Source organism: Anomaloglossus baeobatrachus, unplaced genomic scaffold (genome assembly GCF_048569485.1).
Source record: "Anomaloglossus baeobatrachus isolate aAnoBae1 unplaced genomic scaffold, aAnoBae1.hap1 Scaffold_255, whole genome shotgun sequence".
Classification (NCBI taxonomy): Eukaryota; Metazoa; Chordata; class Amphibia; order Anura; family Aromobatidae; genus Anomaloglossus; species Anomaloglossus baeobatrachus.
This window is the reverse complement of record NW_027442118.1, coordinates 103,879-119,908: the sequence shown is the minus strand read 5'-3', so window position 1 is coordinate 119,908 and position 16,030 is coordinate 103,879. Positions and strand designations below refer to the sequence as shown.

General features: G+C 47.7%; 8 non-coding genes and 1 pseudogene across 8 annotated transcripts; all 9 read left to right on the top strand.

The window, feature by feature from the left end:
• The first annotated feature begins 1,054 nt into the window (after positions 1-1,054).
• Positions 1,055-1,245, top strand: LOC142262977 (U2 spliceosomal RNA). The gene has a single exon (XR_012730199.1). It is a non-coding gene; the product is annotated as a U2 spliceosomal RNA (small nuclear RNA).
• A 1,387-nt stretch (positions 1,246-2,632) lies between these two features.
• LOC142262976 (U2 spliceosomal RNA) lies at positions 2,633-2,823 on the top strand. Its single transcript, XR_012730198.1, has one exon. It is a non-coding gene; the product is annotated as a U2 spliceosomal RNA (small nuclear RNA).
• A 1,387-nt stretch (positions 2,824-4,210) lies between these two features.
• Positions 4,211-4,401, top strand: LOC142262975 (U2 spliceosomal RNA). Its single transcript, XR_012730197.1, has one exon. It is a non-coding gene; the product is annotated as a U2 spliceosomal RNA (small nuclear RNA).
• Positions 4,402-5,788: 1,387 nt separating this feature from the next.
• LOC142262973 (U2 spliceosomal RNA) lies at positions 5,789-5,979 on the top strand. Its single transcript, XR_012730196.1, has one exon. It is a non-coding gene; the product is annotated as a U2 spliceosomal RNA (small nuclear RNA).
• Positions 5,980-8,168: 2,189 nt separating this feature from the next.
• On the top strand, positions 8,169-8,362 carry LOC142263139 (U2 spliceosomal RNA). Its single transcript, XR_012730337.1, has one exon. It is a non-coding gene; the product is annotated as a U2 spliceosomal RNA (small nuclear RNA).
• A 1,387-nt stretch (positions 8,363-9,749) lies between these two features.
• Positions 9,750-9,940, top strand: LOC142262972 (U2 spliceosomal RNA). The gene has a single exon (XR_012730195.1). It is a non-coding gene; the product is annotated as a U2 spliceosomal RNA (small nuclear RNA).
• Positions 9,941-11,327: 1,387 nt separating this feature from the next.
• LOC142262971 (U2 spliceosomal RNA) lies at positions 11,328-11,518 on the top strand. Its single transcript, XR_012730194.1, has one exon. It is a non-coding gene; the product is annotated as a U2 spliceosomal RNA (small nuclear RNA).
• Positions 11,519-13,703: 2,185 nt separating this feature from the next.
• LOC142263145 (U2 spliceosomal RNA) lies at positions 13,704-13,899 on the top strand. The gene has a single exon (XR_012730342.1). It is a non-coding gene; the product is annotated as a U2 spliceosomal RNA (small nuclear RNA).
• A 1,387-nt stretch (positions 13,900-15,286) lies between these two features.
• LOC142263168 (U2 spliceosomal RNA) lies at positions 15,287-15,390 on the top strand (annotated as a pseudogene).
• The last annotated feature ends 640 nt before the right edge of the window (positions 15,391-16,030 follow it).

Here is a 16,030-nt window from a genome sequence, read left to right as displayed (position 1 = left end):
GAATTGGCATCTGGTGCGATCTCTCCGCTTCCACTCCAAAGAAAGTTACCTGTTTATTCCTATCATGCATTGGTTTTTGGGGTTTTCTTTGAGTAATGATGATCTCTTTAGTAGTCTGTTGGCGCCCTCTCCTGGAGGAATAGTTTGCTTGCTCTTGGACATTCTAAAAGAGAGGTCATGATAGACATTGAGCTTCTGAGCTCAATTGGGGACAGTCATGGGTGATGAATGTTTGCAACCTACTGCGAAGCCTCATACCGCAATATAAGGAACGTCAAATACTAAGAAAGGGCGGCCTATGAAAGAATTACTACTTTCAATAAGTACACTTAAACGGCTAATTGGGAATAGAAAAACTGTAAAAAGCCCTCTGAGAAAGCCCCCCTCTAACCTTTGATAGTAAGCTTTTCTGTAGTCTGCCTGTTGATGTATTTTCCGTTTGAACTGTGCACAACATGAAGAGACGGAACACTGGCGGCTTGTCACAATGCCCCCCGATGACATCACAATAGCGCTGCTGCCTAGAAAACAAGCTGCGCAGAAGAAGTTGTTCTTTGGGTGGGAGGGTGGGCTAGTGGAAGGAGGGGGCAATCTCTTTTTTTCCCGGGTGGTAGGGGGATGACAGGAGAAGGGAAGCGGGTGGTGAGAAAGGTACAGAGGGCAGGGTTTGGGGGCTGGGAAGGAAAGGGAAAAGATTAGGGTTTGGGGATGATGAAAGGGCTTTCTACGGGTAAGGATGGCAAAGGGTGGCAGTGACGGAAAGTCAGGCAACCTGTCCTGTCCGTCTTTTTGTATCGTGAATTGGAAAGACTGCAAGGGGGAGGGGAGTTGCTTGCGCCCTAAAGGAGGAGTTATTCAGATTCATTGCAGTGGGCGGCGGCTGCAAAACGCACCATTCTTCTTGTTTTGGCTCTGCAAAGCAGCCTTTTCAAGGGTTGGCTTGGGTGACAAAATGTCTTGTGTAGGCGTGGGTTTGTCTCCCTCTCGCTCTCTCTCCCTAAGATGTGTCCGGCATAGGCCAGGGTGCCACTCGAGGCCCAAACCAATTCTGGTTATCGCTTCTCGGCCTTTTGGCTAAGATCAAGTGTAGTATCTGTTCTTATCAGTTTAATATCTGATACGTCCCCTATCTGGGGACCATATATTAAATGGATTTTTAGAACAGGGAGATGGAAAAAGAGCTTGCTCTGTCCACTCCACGCATTGACCTGGTATTGCAGTACCTCCAGGAACGGTGCACCCCTTCTTAACCCAGTTTCCAAAAGCAGAACTCAATTCACCTGATTCATATTAGCCCGATTTAATGAATTGGAAGAAAGCATACGTCTTCATATGCACCTCAATTTGGCCCATTCACTTTTCACACTTCCTCCTTTTGTTTTTTATCTTTCACACTTTTGACTTTCTTTATTCATCCAAATAGCAAACTCATCACCACTCAACCTGACCAACTCGGCTATGTCCCCGTGCTGCAGTTCTCTGTCTTATCTAGATCATTTGCAATTGAATGGAATAGATCCCTTTTGGACAAAGTGGATTCACCTGCTGCTGCAGTGACCACAGGTGTGATAACATCTAGAATTGGCATCTGGTGCGATCTCTCCGCTTCCACTCCAAAGAAAGTTACCTGTTTATTCCTATCATGCATTGGTTTTTGGGGTTTTCTTTGAGTAATGATGATCTCTTTAGTAGTCTGTTGGCGCCCTCTCCTGGAGGAATAGTTTGCTTGCTCTTGGACATTCTAAAAGAGAGGTCATGATAGACATTGAGCTTCTGAGCTCAATTGGGGACAGTCATGGGTGATGAATGTTTGCAACCTACTGCGAAGCCTCATACCGCAATATAAGGAACGTCAAATACTAAGAAAGGGCGGCCTATGAAAGAATTACTACTTTCAATAAGTACACTTAAACGGCTAATTGGGAATAGAAAAACTGTAAAAAGCCCTCTGAGAAAGCCCCCCTCTAACCTTTGATAGTAAGCTTTTCTGTAGTCTGCCTGTTGATGTATTTTCCGTTTGAACTGTGCACAACATGAAGAGACGGAACACTGGCGGCTTGTCACAATGCCCCCCGATGACATCACAATAGCGCTGCTGCCTAGAAAACAAGCTGCGCAGAAGAAGTTGTTCTTTGGGTGGGAGGGTGGGCTAGTGGAAGGAGGGGGCAATCTCTTTTTTTCCCGGGTGGTAGGGGGATGACAGGAGAAGGGAAGCGGGTGGTGAGAAAGGTACAGAGGGCAGGGTTTGGGGGCTGGGAAGGAAAGGGAAAAGATTAGGGTTTGGGGATGATGAAAGGGCTTTCTACGGGTAAGGATGGCAAAGGGTGGCAGTGACGGAAAGTCAGGCAACCTGTCCTGTCCGTCTTTTTGTATCGTGAATTGGAAAGACTGCAAGGGGGAGGGGAGTTGCTTGCGCCCTAAAGGAGGAGTTATTCAGATTCATTGCAGTGGGCGGCGGCTGCAAAACGCACCATTCTTCTTGTTTTGGCTCTGCAAAGCAGCCTTTTCAAGGGTTGGCTTGGGTGACAAAATGTCTTGTGTAGGCGTGGGTTTGTCTCCCTCTCGCTCTCTCTCCCTAAGATGTGTCCGGCATAGGCCAGGGTGCCACTCGAGGCCCAAACCAATTCTGGTTATCGCTTCTCGGCCTTTTGGCTAAGATCAAGTGTAGTATCTGTTCTTATCAGTTTAATATCTGATACGTCCCCTATCTGGGGACCATATATTAAATGGATTTTTAGAACAGGGAGATGGAAAAAGAGCTTGCTCTGTCCACTCCACGCATTGACCTGGTATTGCAGTACCTCCAGGAACGGTGCACCCCTTCTTAACCCAGTTTCCAAAAGCAGAACTCAATTCACCTGATTCATATTAGCCCGATTTAATGAATTGGAAGAAAGCATACGTCTTCATATGCACCTCAATTTGGCCCATTCACTTTTCACACTTCCTCCTTTTGTTTTTTATCTTTCACACTTTTGACTTTCTTTATTCATCCAAATAGCAAACTCATCACCACTCAACCTGACCAACTCGGCTATGTCCCCGTGCTGCAGTTCTCTGTCTTATCTAGATCATTTGCAATTGAATGGAATAGATCCCTTTTGGACAAAGTGGATTCACCTGCTGCTGCAGTGACCACAGGTGTGATAACATCTAGAATTGGCATCTGGTGCGATCTCTCCGCTTCCACTCCAAAGAAAGTTACCTGTTTATTCCTATCATGCATTGGTTTTTGGGGTTTTCTTTGAGTAATGATGATCTCTTTAGTAGTCTGTTGGCGCCCTCTCCTGGAGGAATAGTTTGCTTGCTCTTGGACATTCTAAAAGAGAGGTCATGATAGACATTGAGCTTCTGAGCTCAATTGGGGACAGTCATGGGTGATGAATGTTTGCAACCTACTGCGAAGCCTCATACCGCAATATAAGGAACGTCAAATACTAAGAAAGGGCGGCCTATGAAAGAATTACTACTTTCAATAAGTACACTTAAACGGCTAATTGGGAATAGAAAAACTGTAAAAAGCCCTCTGAGAAAGCCCCCCTCTAACCTTTGATAGTAAGCTTTTCTGTAGTCTGCCTGTTGATGTATTTTCCGTTTGAACTGTGCACAACATGAAGAGACGGAACACTGGCGGCTTGTCACAATGCCCCCCGATGACATCACAATAGCGCTGCTGCCTAGAAAACAAGCTGCGCAGAAGAAGTTGTTCTTTGGGTGGGAGGGTGGGCTAGTGGAAGGAGGGGGCAATCTCTTTTTTTCCCGGGTGGTAGGGGGATGACAGGAGAAGGGAAGCGGGTGGTGAGAAAGGTACAGAGGGCAGGGTTTGGGGGCTGGGAAGGAAAGGGAAAAGATTAGGGTTTGGGGATGATGAAAGGGCTTTCTACGGGTAAGGATGGCAAAGGGTGGCAGTGACGGAAAGTCAGGCAACCTGTCCTGTCCGTCTTTTTGTATCGTGAATTGGAAAGACTGCAAGGGGGAGGGGAGTTGCTTGCGCCCTAAAGGAGGAGTTATTCAGATTCATTGCAGTGGGCGGCGGCTGCAAAACGCACCATTCTTCTTGTTTTGGCTCTGCAAAGCAGCCTTTTCAAGGGTTGGCTTGGGTGACAAAATGTCTTGTGTAGGCGTGGGTTTGTCTCCCTCTCGCTCTCTCTCCCTAAGATGTGTCCGGCATAGGCCAGGGTGCCACTCGAGGCCCAAACCAATTCTGGTTATCGCTTCTCGGCCTTTTGGCTAAGATCAAGTGTAGTATCTGTTCTTATCAGTTTAATATCTGATACGTCCCCTATCTGGGGACCATATATTAAATGGATTTTTAGAACAGGGAGATGGAAAAAGAGCTTGCTCTGTCCACTCCACGCATTGACCTGGTATTGCAGTACCTCCAGGAACGGTGCACCCCTTCTTAACCCAGTTTCCAAAAGCAGAACTCAATTCACCTGATTCATATTAGCCCGATTTAATGAATTGGAAGAAAGCATACGTCTTCATATGCACCTCAATTTGGCCCATTCACTTTTCACACTTCCTCCTTTTGTTTTTTATCTTTCACACTTTTGACTTTCTTTATTCATCCAAATAGCAAACTCATCACCACTCAACCTGACCAACTCGGCTATGTCCCCGTGCTGCAGTTCTCTGTCTTATCTAGATCATTTGCAATTGAATGGAATAGATCCCTTTTGGACAAAGTGGATTCACCTGCTGCTGCAGTGACCACAGGTGTGATAACATCTAGAATTGGCATCTGGTGCGATCTCTCCGCTTCCACTCCAAAGAAAGTTACCTGTTTATTCCTATCATGCATTGGTTTTTGGGGTTTTCTTTGAGTAATGATGATCTCTTTAGTAGTCTGTTGGCGCCCTCTCCTGGAGGAATAGTTTGCTTGCTCTTGGACATTCTAAAAGAGAGGTCATGATAGACATTGAGCTTCTGAGCTCAATTGGGGACAGTCATGGGTGATGAATGTTTGCAACCTACTGCGAAGCCTCATACCGCAATATAAGGAACGTCAAATACTAAGAAAGGGCGGCCTATGAAAGAATTACTACTTTCAATAAGTACACTTAAACGGCTAATTGGGAATAGAAAAACTGTAAAAAGCCCTCTGAGAAAGCCCCCCTCTAACCTTTGATAGTAAGCTTTTCTGTAGTCTGCCTGTTGATGTATTTTCCGTTTGAACTGTGCACAACATGAAGAGACGGAACACTGGCGGCTTGTCACAATGCCCCCCGATGACATCACAATAGCGCTGCTGCCTAGAAAACAAGCTGCGCAGAAGAAGTTGTTCTTTGGGTGGGAGGGTGGGCTAGTGGAAGGAGGGGGCAATCTCTTTTTTTCCCGGGTGGTAGGGGGATGACAGGAGAAGGGAAGCGGGTGGTGAGAAAGGTACAGAGGGCAGGGTTTGGGGGCTGGGAAGGAAAGGGAAAAGATTAGGGTTTGGGGATGATGAAAGGGCTTTCTACGGGTAAGGATGGCAAAGGGTGGCAGTGACGGAAAGTCAGGCAACCTGTCCTGTCCGTCTTTTTGTATCGTGAATTGGAAAGACTGCAAGGGGGAGGGGAGTTGCTTGCGCCCTAAAGGAGGAGTTATTCAGATTCATTGCAGTGGGCGGCGGCTGCAAAACGCACCATTCTTCTTGTTTTGGCTCTGCAAAGCAGCCTTTTCAAGGGTTGGCTTGGGTGACAAAATGTCTTGTGTAGGCGTGGGTTTGTCTCCCTCTCGCTCTCTCTCCCTAAGATGTGTCCGGCATAGGCCAGGGTGCCACTCGAGGCCCAAACCAATTCTGGTTATCGCTTCTCGGCCTTTTGGCTAAGATCAAGTGTAGTATCTGTTCTTATCAGTTTAATATCTGATACGTCCCCTATCTGGGGACCATATATTAAATGGATTTTTAGAACAGGGAGATGGAAAAAGAGCTTGCTCTGTCCACTCCACGCATTGACCTGGTATTGCAGTACCTCCAGGAACGGTGCACCCCTTCTTAACCCAGTTTCCAAAAGCAGAACTCAATTCACCTGATTCATATTAGCCCGATTTAATGAATTGGAAGAAAGCATACGTCTTCATATGCACCTCAATTTGGCCCATTCACTTTTCACACTTCCTCCTTTTGTTTTTTATCTTTCACACTTTTGACTTTCTTTATTCATCCAAATAGCAAACTCATCACCACTCAACCTGACCAACTCGGCTATGTCCCCGTGCTGCAGTTCTCTGTCTTATCTAGATCATTTGCAATTGAATGGAATAGATCCCTTTTGGACAAAGTGGATTCACCTGCTGCTGCAGTGACCACAGGTGTGATAACATCTAGAATTGGCATCTGGTGCGATCTCTCCGCTTCCACTCCAAAGAAAGTTACCTGTTTATTCCTATCATGCATTGGTTTTTGGGGTTTTCTTTGAGTAATGATGATCTCTTTAGTAGTCTGTTGGCGCCCTCTCCTGGAGGAATAGTTTGCTTGCTCTTGGACATTCTAAAAGAGAGGTCATGATAGACATTGAGCTTCTGAGCTCAATTGGGGACAGTCATGGGTGATGAATGTTTGCAACCTACTGCGAAGCCTCATACCGCAATATAAGGAACGTCAAATACTAAGAAAGGGCGGCCTATGAAAGAATTACTACTTTCAATAAGTACACTTAAACGGCTAATTGGGAATAGAAAAACTGTAAAAAGCCCTCTGAGAAAGCCCCCCTCTAACCTTTGATAGTAAGCTTTTCTGTAGTCTGCCTGTTGATGTATTTTCCGTTTGAACTGTGCACAACATGAAGAGACGGAACACTGGCGGCTTGTCACAATGCCCCCCGATGACATCACAATAGCGCTGCTGCCTAGAAAACAAGCTGCGCAGAAGAAGTTGTTCTTTGGGTGGGAGGGTGGGCTAGTGGAAGGAGGGGGCAATCTCTTTTTTTCCCGGGTGGTAGGGGGATGACAGGAGAAGGGAAGCGGGTGGTGAGAAAGGTACAGAGGGCAGGGTTTGGGGGCTGGGAAGGAAAGGGAAAAGATTAGGGTTTGGGGATGATGAAAGGGCTTTCTACGGGTAAGGATGGCAAAGGGTGGCAGTGACGGAAAGTCAGGCAACCTGTCCTGTCCGTCTTTTTGTATCGTGAATTGGAAAGACTGCAAGGGGGAGGGGAGTTGCTTGCGCCCTAAAGGAGGAGTTATTCAGATTCATTGCAGTGGGCGGCGGCTGCAAAACGCACCATTCTTCTTGTTTTGGCTCTGCAAAGCAGCCTTTTCAAGGGTTGGCTTGGGTGACAAAATGTCTTGTGTAGGCGTGGGTTTGTCTCCCTCTCGCTCTCTCTCCCTAAGATGTGTCCGGCATAGGCCAGGGTGCCACTCGAGGCCCAAACCAATTCTGGTTATCGCTTCTCGGCCTTTTGGCTAAGATCAAGTGTAGTGTTGTTCGAAGAGGTGGTTTAAGCTCCAGGCCACCTTAGTACAATGATACAATGCACACTGGAAGGTTGCGCTTGCTAGTACTCTGGGTGGATAGTATATTCATCTAAAGGAAAACATGGCCCTACCAGGATCGAGGCTATTAGACTGAGTAAGGGTGGGGGGCTATAATACAACGTGCCCCAGGACTGACGACCCTGGAGTGAGTCTGAGCTTGCTGGCTTGGGACCCCGGCAAGCCTTGGGCTCTGTAGCACACCGTACCTTGCCTTTTCATACTTTTTGAGCATATTACCCTATCCCGGCCTTCTGGCTAGGAAGGGAAATTTTTATAATCCCGGTCGGAGGTCTGGTCAGCTTTGGGCTGAGAAACTAACACCCGGTTGGAGGTCTGGGTCAGCTTCGGCTGAGAAACCAACACCCGGTTGGAGGTCTGGGTCAGCTTCGGCTGAGAAACCAACACCCGGTTGGAGGTCCGGTTAGCCTTGGGCTGAGAAACCAACACCGGTTGACGGTCCGGGCAGTTTCGGCTGCGAAACCAACAACTAGTAGCTCTCTACTCCACTTGGGTAAGATGCCTGGGTGGACGCTGGGAGCAACGACAAGGCTCAACCAGGCTTCGGCTTGGGGGAGCACCGAAGATCCCTGACCCTTGCTGTGGCCTTCTGGCTCGGAGGGACGGGGTTGATTTTTGGGGACCCTCTCCTCACGGTGGGGTCCACACGAATCCTAGCCTTTGCACTGTTTTTGGTGTGACTTCGGTCATGCATTTTTTGTGGTGCTTTGGAAAGCTTCATTAAATCAAAAAATCTGTTCTTATCAGTTTAATATCTGATACGTCCCCTATCTGGGGACCATATATTAAATGGATTTTTAGAACAGGGAGATGGAAAAAGAGCTTGCTCTGTCCACTCCACGCATTGACCTGGTATTGCAGTACCTCCAGGAACGGTGCACCCCTTCTTAACCCAGTTTCCAAAAGCAGAACTCAATTCACCTGATTCATATTAGCCCGATTTAATGAATTGGAAGAAAGCATACGTCTTCATATGCACCTCAATTTGGCCCATTCACTTTTCACACTTCCTCCTTTTGTTTTTTATCTTTCACACTTTTGACTTTCTTTATTCATCCAAATAGCAAACTCATGACCACTCAACCTGACCAACTCGGCTATGTCCCCGTGCTGCAGTTCTCTGTCTTATCTAGATCATTTGCAATTGAATGGAATAGATCCCTTTTGGACAAAGTGGATTCACCTGCTGCTGCAGTGACCACAGGTGTGATAACATCTAGAATTGGCATCTGGTGCGATCTCTCCGCTTCCACTCCAAAGAAAGTTACCTGTTTATTCCTATCATGCATTGGTTTTTGGGGTTTTCTTTGAGTAATGATGATCTCTTTAGTAGTCTGTTGGCGCCCTCTCCTGGAGGAATAGTTTGCTTGCTCTTGGACATTCTAAAAGAGAGGTCATGATAGACATTGAGCTTCTGAGCTCAATTGGGGACAGTCATGGGTGATGAATGTTTGCAACCTACTGCGAAGCCTCATACCGCAATATAAGGAACGTCAAATACTAAGAAAGGGCGGCCTATGAAAGAATTACTACTTTCAATAAGTACACTTAAACGGCTAATTGGGAATAGAAAAACTGTAAAAAGCCCTCTGAGAAAGCCCCCCTCTAACCTTTGATAGTAAGCTTTTCTGTAGTCTGCCTGTTGATGTATTTTCCGTTTGAACTGTGCACAACATGAAGAGACGGAACACTGGCGGCTTGTCACAATGCCCCCCGATGACATCACAATAGCGCTGCTGCCTAGAAAACAAGCTGCGCAGAAGAAGTTGTTCTTTGGGTGGGAGGGTGGGCTAGTGGAAGGAGGGGGCAATCTCTTTTTTTCCCGGGTGGTAGGGGGATGACAGGAGAAGGGAAGCGGGTGGTGAGAAAGGTACAGAGGGCAGGGTTTGGGGGCTGGGAAGGAAAGGGAAAAGATTAGGGTTTGGGGATGATGAAAGGGCTTTCTACGGGTAAGGATGGCAAAGGGTGGCAGTGACGGAAAGTCAGGCAACCTGTCCTGTCCGTCTTTTTGTATCGTGAATTGGAAAGACTGCAAGGGGGAGGGGAGTTGCTTGCGCCCTAAAGGAGGAGTTATTCAGATTCATTGCAGTGGGCGGCGGCTGCAAAACGCACCATTCTTCTTGTTTTGGCTCTGCAAAGCAGCCTTTTCAAGGGTTGGCTTGGGTGACAAAATGTCTTGTGTAGGCGTGGGTTTGTCTCCCTCTCGCTCTCTCTCCCTAAGATGTGTCCGGCATAGGCCAGGGTGCCACTCGAGGCCCAAACCAATTCTGGTTATCGCTTCTCGGCCTTTTGGCTAAGATCAAGTGTAGTATCTGTTCTTATCAGTTTAATATCTGATACGTCCCCTATCTGGGGACCATATATTAAATGGATTTTTAGAACAGGGAGATGGAAAAAGAGCTTGCTCTGTCCACTCCACGCATTGACCTGGTATTGCAGTACCTCCAGGAACGGTGCACCCCTTCTTAACCCAGTTTCCAAAAGCAGAACTCAATTCACCTGATTCATATTAGCCCGATTTAATGAATTGGAAGAAAGCATACGTCTTCATATGCACCTCAATTTGGCCCATTCACTTTTCACACTTCCTCCTTTTGTTTTTTATCTTTCACACTTTTGACTTTCTTTATTCATCCAAATAGCAAACTCATCACCACTCAACCTGACCAACTCGGCTATGTCCCCGTGCTGCAGTTCTCTGTCTTATCTAGATCATTTGCAATTGAATGGAATAGATCCCTTTTGGACAAAGTGGATTCACCTGCTGCTGCAGTGACCACAGGTGTGATAACATCTAGAATTGGCATCTGGTGCGATCTCTCCGCTTCCACTCCAAAGAAAGTTACCTGTTTATTCCTATCATGCATTGGTTTTTGGGGTTTTCTTTGAGTAATGATGATCTCTTTAGTAGTCTGTTGGCGCCCTCTCCTGGAGGAATAGTTTGCTTGCTCTTGGACATTCTAAAAGAGAGGTCATGATAGACATTGAGCTTCTGAGCTCAATTGGGGACAGTCATGGGTGATGAATGTTTGCAACCTACTGCGAAGCCTCATACCGCAATATAAGGAACGTCAAATACTAAGAAAGGGCGGCCTATGAAAGAATTACTACTTTCAATAAGTACACTTAAACGGCTAATTGGGAATAGAAAAACTGTAAAAAGCCCTCTGAGAAAGCCCCCCTCTAACCTTTGATAGTAAGCTTTTCTGTAGTCTGCCTGTTGATGTATTTTCCGTTTGAACTGTGCACAACATGAAGAGACGGAACACTGGCGGCTTGTCACAATGCCCCCCGATGACATCACAATAGCGCTGCTGCCTAGAAAACAAGCTGCGCAGAAGAAGTTGTTCTTTGGGTGGGAGGGTGGGCTAGTGGAAGGAGGGGGCAATCTCTTTTTTTCCCGGGTGGTAGGGGGATGACAGGAGAAGGGAAGCGGGTGGTGAGAAAGGTACAGAGGGCAGGGTTTGGGGGCTGGGAAGGAAAGGGAAAAGATTAGGGTTTGGGGATGATGAAAGGGCTTTCTACGGGTAAGGATGGCAAAGGGTGGCAGTGACGGAAAGTCAGGCAACCTGTCCTGTCCGTCTTTTTGTATCGTGAATTGGAAAGACTGCAAGGGGGAGGGGAGTTGCTTGCGCCCTAAAGGAGGAGTTATTCAGATTCATTGCAGTGGGCGGCGGCTGCAAAACGCACCATTCTTCTTGTTTTGGCTCTGCAAAGCAGCCTTTTCAAGGGTTGGCTTGGGTGACAAAATGTCTTGTGTAGGCGTGGGTTTGTCTCCCTCTCGCTCTCTCTCCCTAAGATGTGTCCGGCATAGGCCAGGGTGCCACTCGAGGCCCAAACCAATTCTGGTTATCGCTTCTCGGCCTTTTGGCTAAGATCAAGTGTAGTATCTGTTCTTATCAGTTTAATATCTGATACGTCCCCTATCTGGGGACCATATATTAAATGGATTTTTAGAACAGGGAGATGGAAAAAGAGCTTGCTCTGTCCACTCCACGCATTGACCTGGTATTGCAGTACCTCCAGGAACGGTGCACCCCTTCTTAACCCAGTTTCCAAAAGCAGAACTCAATTCACCTGATTCATATTAGCCCGATTTAATGAATTGGAAGAAAGCATACGTCTTCATATGCACCTCAATTTGGCCCATTCACTTTTCACACTTCCTCCTTTTGTTTTTTATCTTTCACACTTTTGACTTTCTTTATTCATCCAAATAGCAAACTCATCACCACTCAACCTGACCAACTCGGCTATGTCCCCGTGCTGCAGTTCTCTGTCTTATCTAGATCATTTGCAATTGAATGGAATAGATCCCTTTTGGACAAAGTGGATTCACCTGCTGCTGCAGTGACCACAGGTGTGATAACATCTAGAATTGGCATCTGGTGCGATCTCTCCGCTTCCACTCCAAAGAAAGTTACCTGTTTATTCCTATCATGCATTGGTTTTTGGGGTTTTCTTTGAGTAATGATGATCTCTTTAGTAGTCTGTTGGCGCCCTCTCCTGGAGGAATAGTTTGCTTGCTCTTGGACATTCTAAAAGAGAGGTCATGATAGACATTGAGCTTCTGAGCTCAATTGGGGACAGTCATGGGTGATGAATGTTTGCAACCTACTGCGAAGCCTCATACCGCAATATAAGGAACGTCAAATACTAAGAAAGGGCGGCCTATGAAAGAATTACTACTTTCAATAAGTACACTTAAACGGCTAATTGGGAATAGAAAAACTGTAAAAAGCCCTCTGAGAAAGCCCCCCTCTAACCTTTGATAGTAAGCTTTTCTGTAGTCTGCCTGTTGATGTATTTTCCGTTTGAACTGTGCACAACATGAAGAGACGGAACACTGGCGGCTTGTCACAATGCCCCCCGATGACATCACAATAGCGCTGCTGCCTAGAAAACAAGCTGCGCAGAAGAAGTTGTTCTTTGGGTGGGAGGGTGGGCTAGTGGAAGGAGGGGGCAATCTCTTTTTTTCCCGGGTGGTAGGGGGATGACAGGAGAAGGGAAGCGGGTGGTGAGAAAGGTACAGAGGGCAGGGTTTGGGGGCTGGGAAGGAAAGGGAAAAGATTAGGGTTTGGGGATGATGAAAGGGCTTTCTACGGGTAAGGATGGCAAAGGGTGGCAGTGACGGAAAGTCAGGCAACCTGTCCTGTCCGTCTTTTTGTATCGTGAATTGGAAAGACTGCAAGGGGGAGGGGAGTTGCTTGCGCCCTAAAGGAGGAGTTATTCAGATTCATTGCAGTGGGCGGCGGCTGCAAAACGCACCATTCTTCTTGTTTTGGCTCTGCAAAGCAGCCTTTTCAAGGGTTGGCTTGGGTGACAAAATGTCTTGTGTAGGCGTGGGTTTGTCTCCCTCTCGCTCTCTCTCCCTAAGATGTGTCCGGCATAGGCCAGGGTGCCACTCGAGGCCCAAACCAATTCTGGTTATCGCTTCTCGGCCTTTTGGCTAAGATCAAGTGTAGTGTTGTTCGAAGAGGTGGTTTAAGCTCCAGGCCACCTTAGTACAATGATACAATGCACACTGGAAGGTTGCGCTTGCTAGTACTCTGGGTGGATAGTATATTCATCTAGAGGAAAACATGGCCCTACCAGGATCGAGGCTATTAGACTGAGTAAGGGTGGGGGGCTATGGTACAACGTGCCCCAGGACTGACGACCCTGGAGTGAGTCTGAGCTTGCTGGCTTGGGACCCCGGCAAGCCTTGGGCTCTGTAGCACACCGTACCTTGCCTTTTCATACTTTTTGAGCATATTACCCTATCCCGGCCTTCTGGCTAGGAAGGGAAATTTTTACAATCCCGGTCGGAGGTCTGGTCAGCTTTGGGCTGAGAAACTAACACCCGGTTGGAGGTCTGGGTCAGCTTCGGCTGAGAAACCAACACCCGGTTGGAGGTCTGGGTCAGCTTCGGCTGAGAAACCAACACCCGGTTGGAGGTCCGGTTAGCCTTGGGCTGAGAAACCAACACCGGTTGACGGTCCGGGCAGTTTCGGCTGCGAAACCAACAACTAGTAGCTCTCTACTCCACTTGGGTAAGATGCCTGGGTGGACGCTGGGAGCAACGACAAGGCTCAACCAGGCTTCGGCTTGGGGGAGCACCGAAGATCCCTGACCCTTGCTGTGGCCTTCTGGCTCGGAGGGACGGGGTTGATTTTTGGGGACCCTCTCCTCACGGTGGGGTCCACACGAATCCTAGCCTTTGCACTGTTTTTGGTGTGACTTCGGTCATGCATTTTTTGTGGTGCTTTGGAAAGCTTCATTAAATCAAAATCTGTTCTTATCAGTTTAATATCTGATACGTCCCCTATCTGGGGACCATATATTAAATGGATTTTTAGAACAGGGAGATGGAAAAAGAGCTTGCTCTGTCCACTCCACGCATTGACCTGGTATTGCAGTACCTCCAGGAACGGTGCACCCCTTCTTAACCCAGTTTCCAAAAGCAGAACTCAATTCACCTGATTCATATTAGCCCGATTTAATGAATTGGAAGAAAGCATACGTCTTCATATGCACCTCAATTTGGCCCATTCACTTTTCACACTTCCTCCTTTTGTTTTTTATCTTTCACACTTTTGACTTTCTTTATTCATCCAAATAGCAAACTCATCACCACTCAACCTGACCAACTCGGCTATGTCCCCGTGCTGCAGTTCTCTGTCTTATCTAGATCATTTGCAATTGAATGGAATAGATCCCTTTTGGACAAAGTGGATTCACCTGCTGCTGCAGTGACCACAGGTGTGATAACATCTAGAATTGGCATCTGGTGCGATCTCTCCGCTTCCACTCCAAAGAAAGTTACCTGTTTATTCCTATCATGCATTGGTTTTTGGGGTTTTCTTTGAGTAATGATGATCTCTTTAGTAGTCTGTTGGCGCCCTCTCCTGGAGGAATAGTTTGCTTGCTCTTGGACATTCTAAAAGAGAGGTCATGATAGACATTGAGCTTCTGAGCTCAATTGGGGACAGTCATGGGTGATGAATGTTTGCAACCTACTGCGAAGCCTCATACCGCAATATAAGGAACGTCAAATACTAAGAAAGGGCGGCCTATGAAAGAATTACTACTTTCAATAAGTACACTTAAACGGCTAATTGGGAATAGAAAAACTGTAAAAAGCCCTCTGAGAAAGCCCCCCTCTAACCTTTGATAGTAAGCTTTTCTGTAGTCTGCCTGTTGATGTATTTTCCGTTTGAACTGTGCACAACATGAAGAGACGGAACACTGGCGGCTTGTCACAATGCCCCCCGATGACATCACAATAGCGCTGCTGCCTAGAAAACAAGCTGCGCAGAAGAAGTTGTTCTTTGGGTGGGAGGGTGGGCTAGTGGAAGGAGGGGGCAATCTCTTTTTTTCCCGGGTGGTAGGGGGATGACAGGAGAAGGGAAGCGGGTGGTGAGAAAGGTACAGAGGGCAGGGTTTGGGGGCTGGGAAGGAAAGGGAAAAGATTAGGGTTTGGGGATGATGAAAGGGCTTTCTACGGGTAAGGATGGCAAAGGGTGGCAGTGACGGAAAGTCAGGCAACCTGTCCTGTCCGTCTTTTTGTATCGTGAATTGGAAAGACTGCAAGGGGGAGGGGAGTTGCTTGCGCCCTAAAGGAGGAGTTATTCAGATTCATTGCAGTGGGCGGCGGCTGCAAAACGCACCATTCTTCTTGTTTTGGCTCTGCAAAGCAGCCTTTTCAAGGGTTGGCTTGGGTGACAAAATGTCTTGTGTAGGCGTGGGTTTGTCTCCCTCTCGCTCTCTCTCCCTAAGATGTGTCCGGCATAGGCCAGGGTGCCACTCGAGGCCCAAACCAATTCTGGTTATCGCTTCTCGGCCTTTTGGCTAAGATCAAGTGTAGTATCTGTTCTTATCAGAACAAACTGAGCTAGCTACACTTGACGAGATACGATCAGGGAGACAAGCTCCGAAGCCCAGCCGAGACCGAAAGAGGGAGATTGGACGGAAGAAGAGCTTGGCAGAAAGAAGCAAGAAGACGAAGGCTCGGAGAAGACTTGGGGAGACCAGAGGAACTTCGAGGAGGAACACAGCGGGAGAAGACACCCGGAGAAGAATCCAAGATCCAGCTCCGGGAACTCAAGCAGGAACCAGCCATGGCAAGCAAGCCAGAGAAGGCAGCCAGGAAGGCTCAGGACCCAGGGACCTCCAGGAAGGCTCATCCAGAGGCTTCTTCGGCCCAAGAGGCCCCTACCTCCGACGCCGGCCAGCCGGAGGGAGCCCGGACGCCGCCTGAAAAGGCTCCAACCCTGGAGCCTTGGATGCGGCAGACGGTCGCCCTGAAGCTAAAGGCGGTGGATGGTAGGTTGCCGGACATGTCCAGCGACGTGTTCTGCAAGAAGATGATTCTGGATCAGGGCTTCTCCAGGGCGGAAACCCTTAGTGTCCAGACCTTCATGACTGGCATTTTTCTGGTAACCTTTGCCACGGTGAATGCCTGCAGGAGATACTGGGAGGCGATGAACGCAGCGATGCCGGACTCCCCTTTTCATTCTTTTTTAGGATCCTGTCCTATACAGAGGGATGAGAAGAGGATCACGGTCTCCATGCG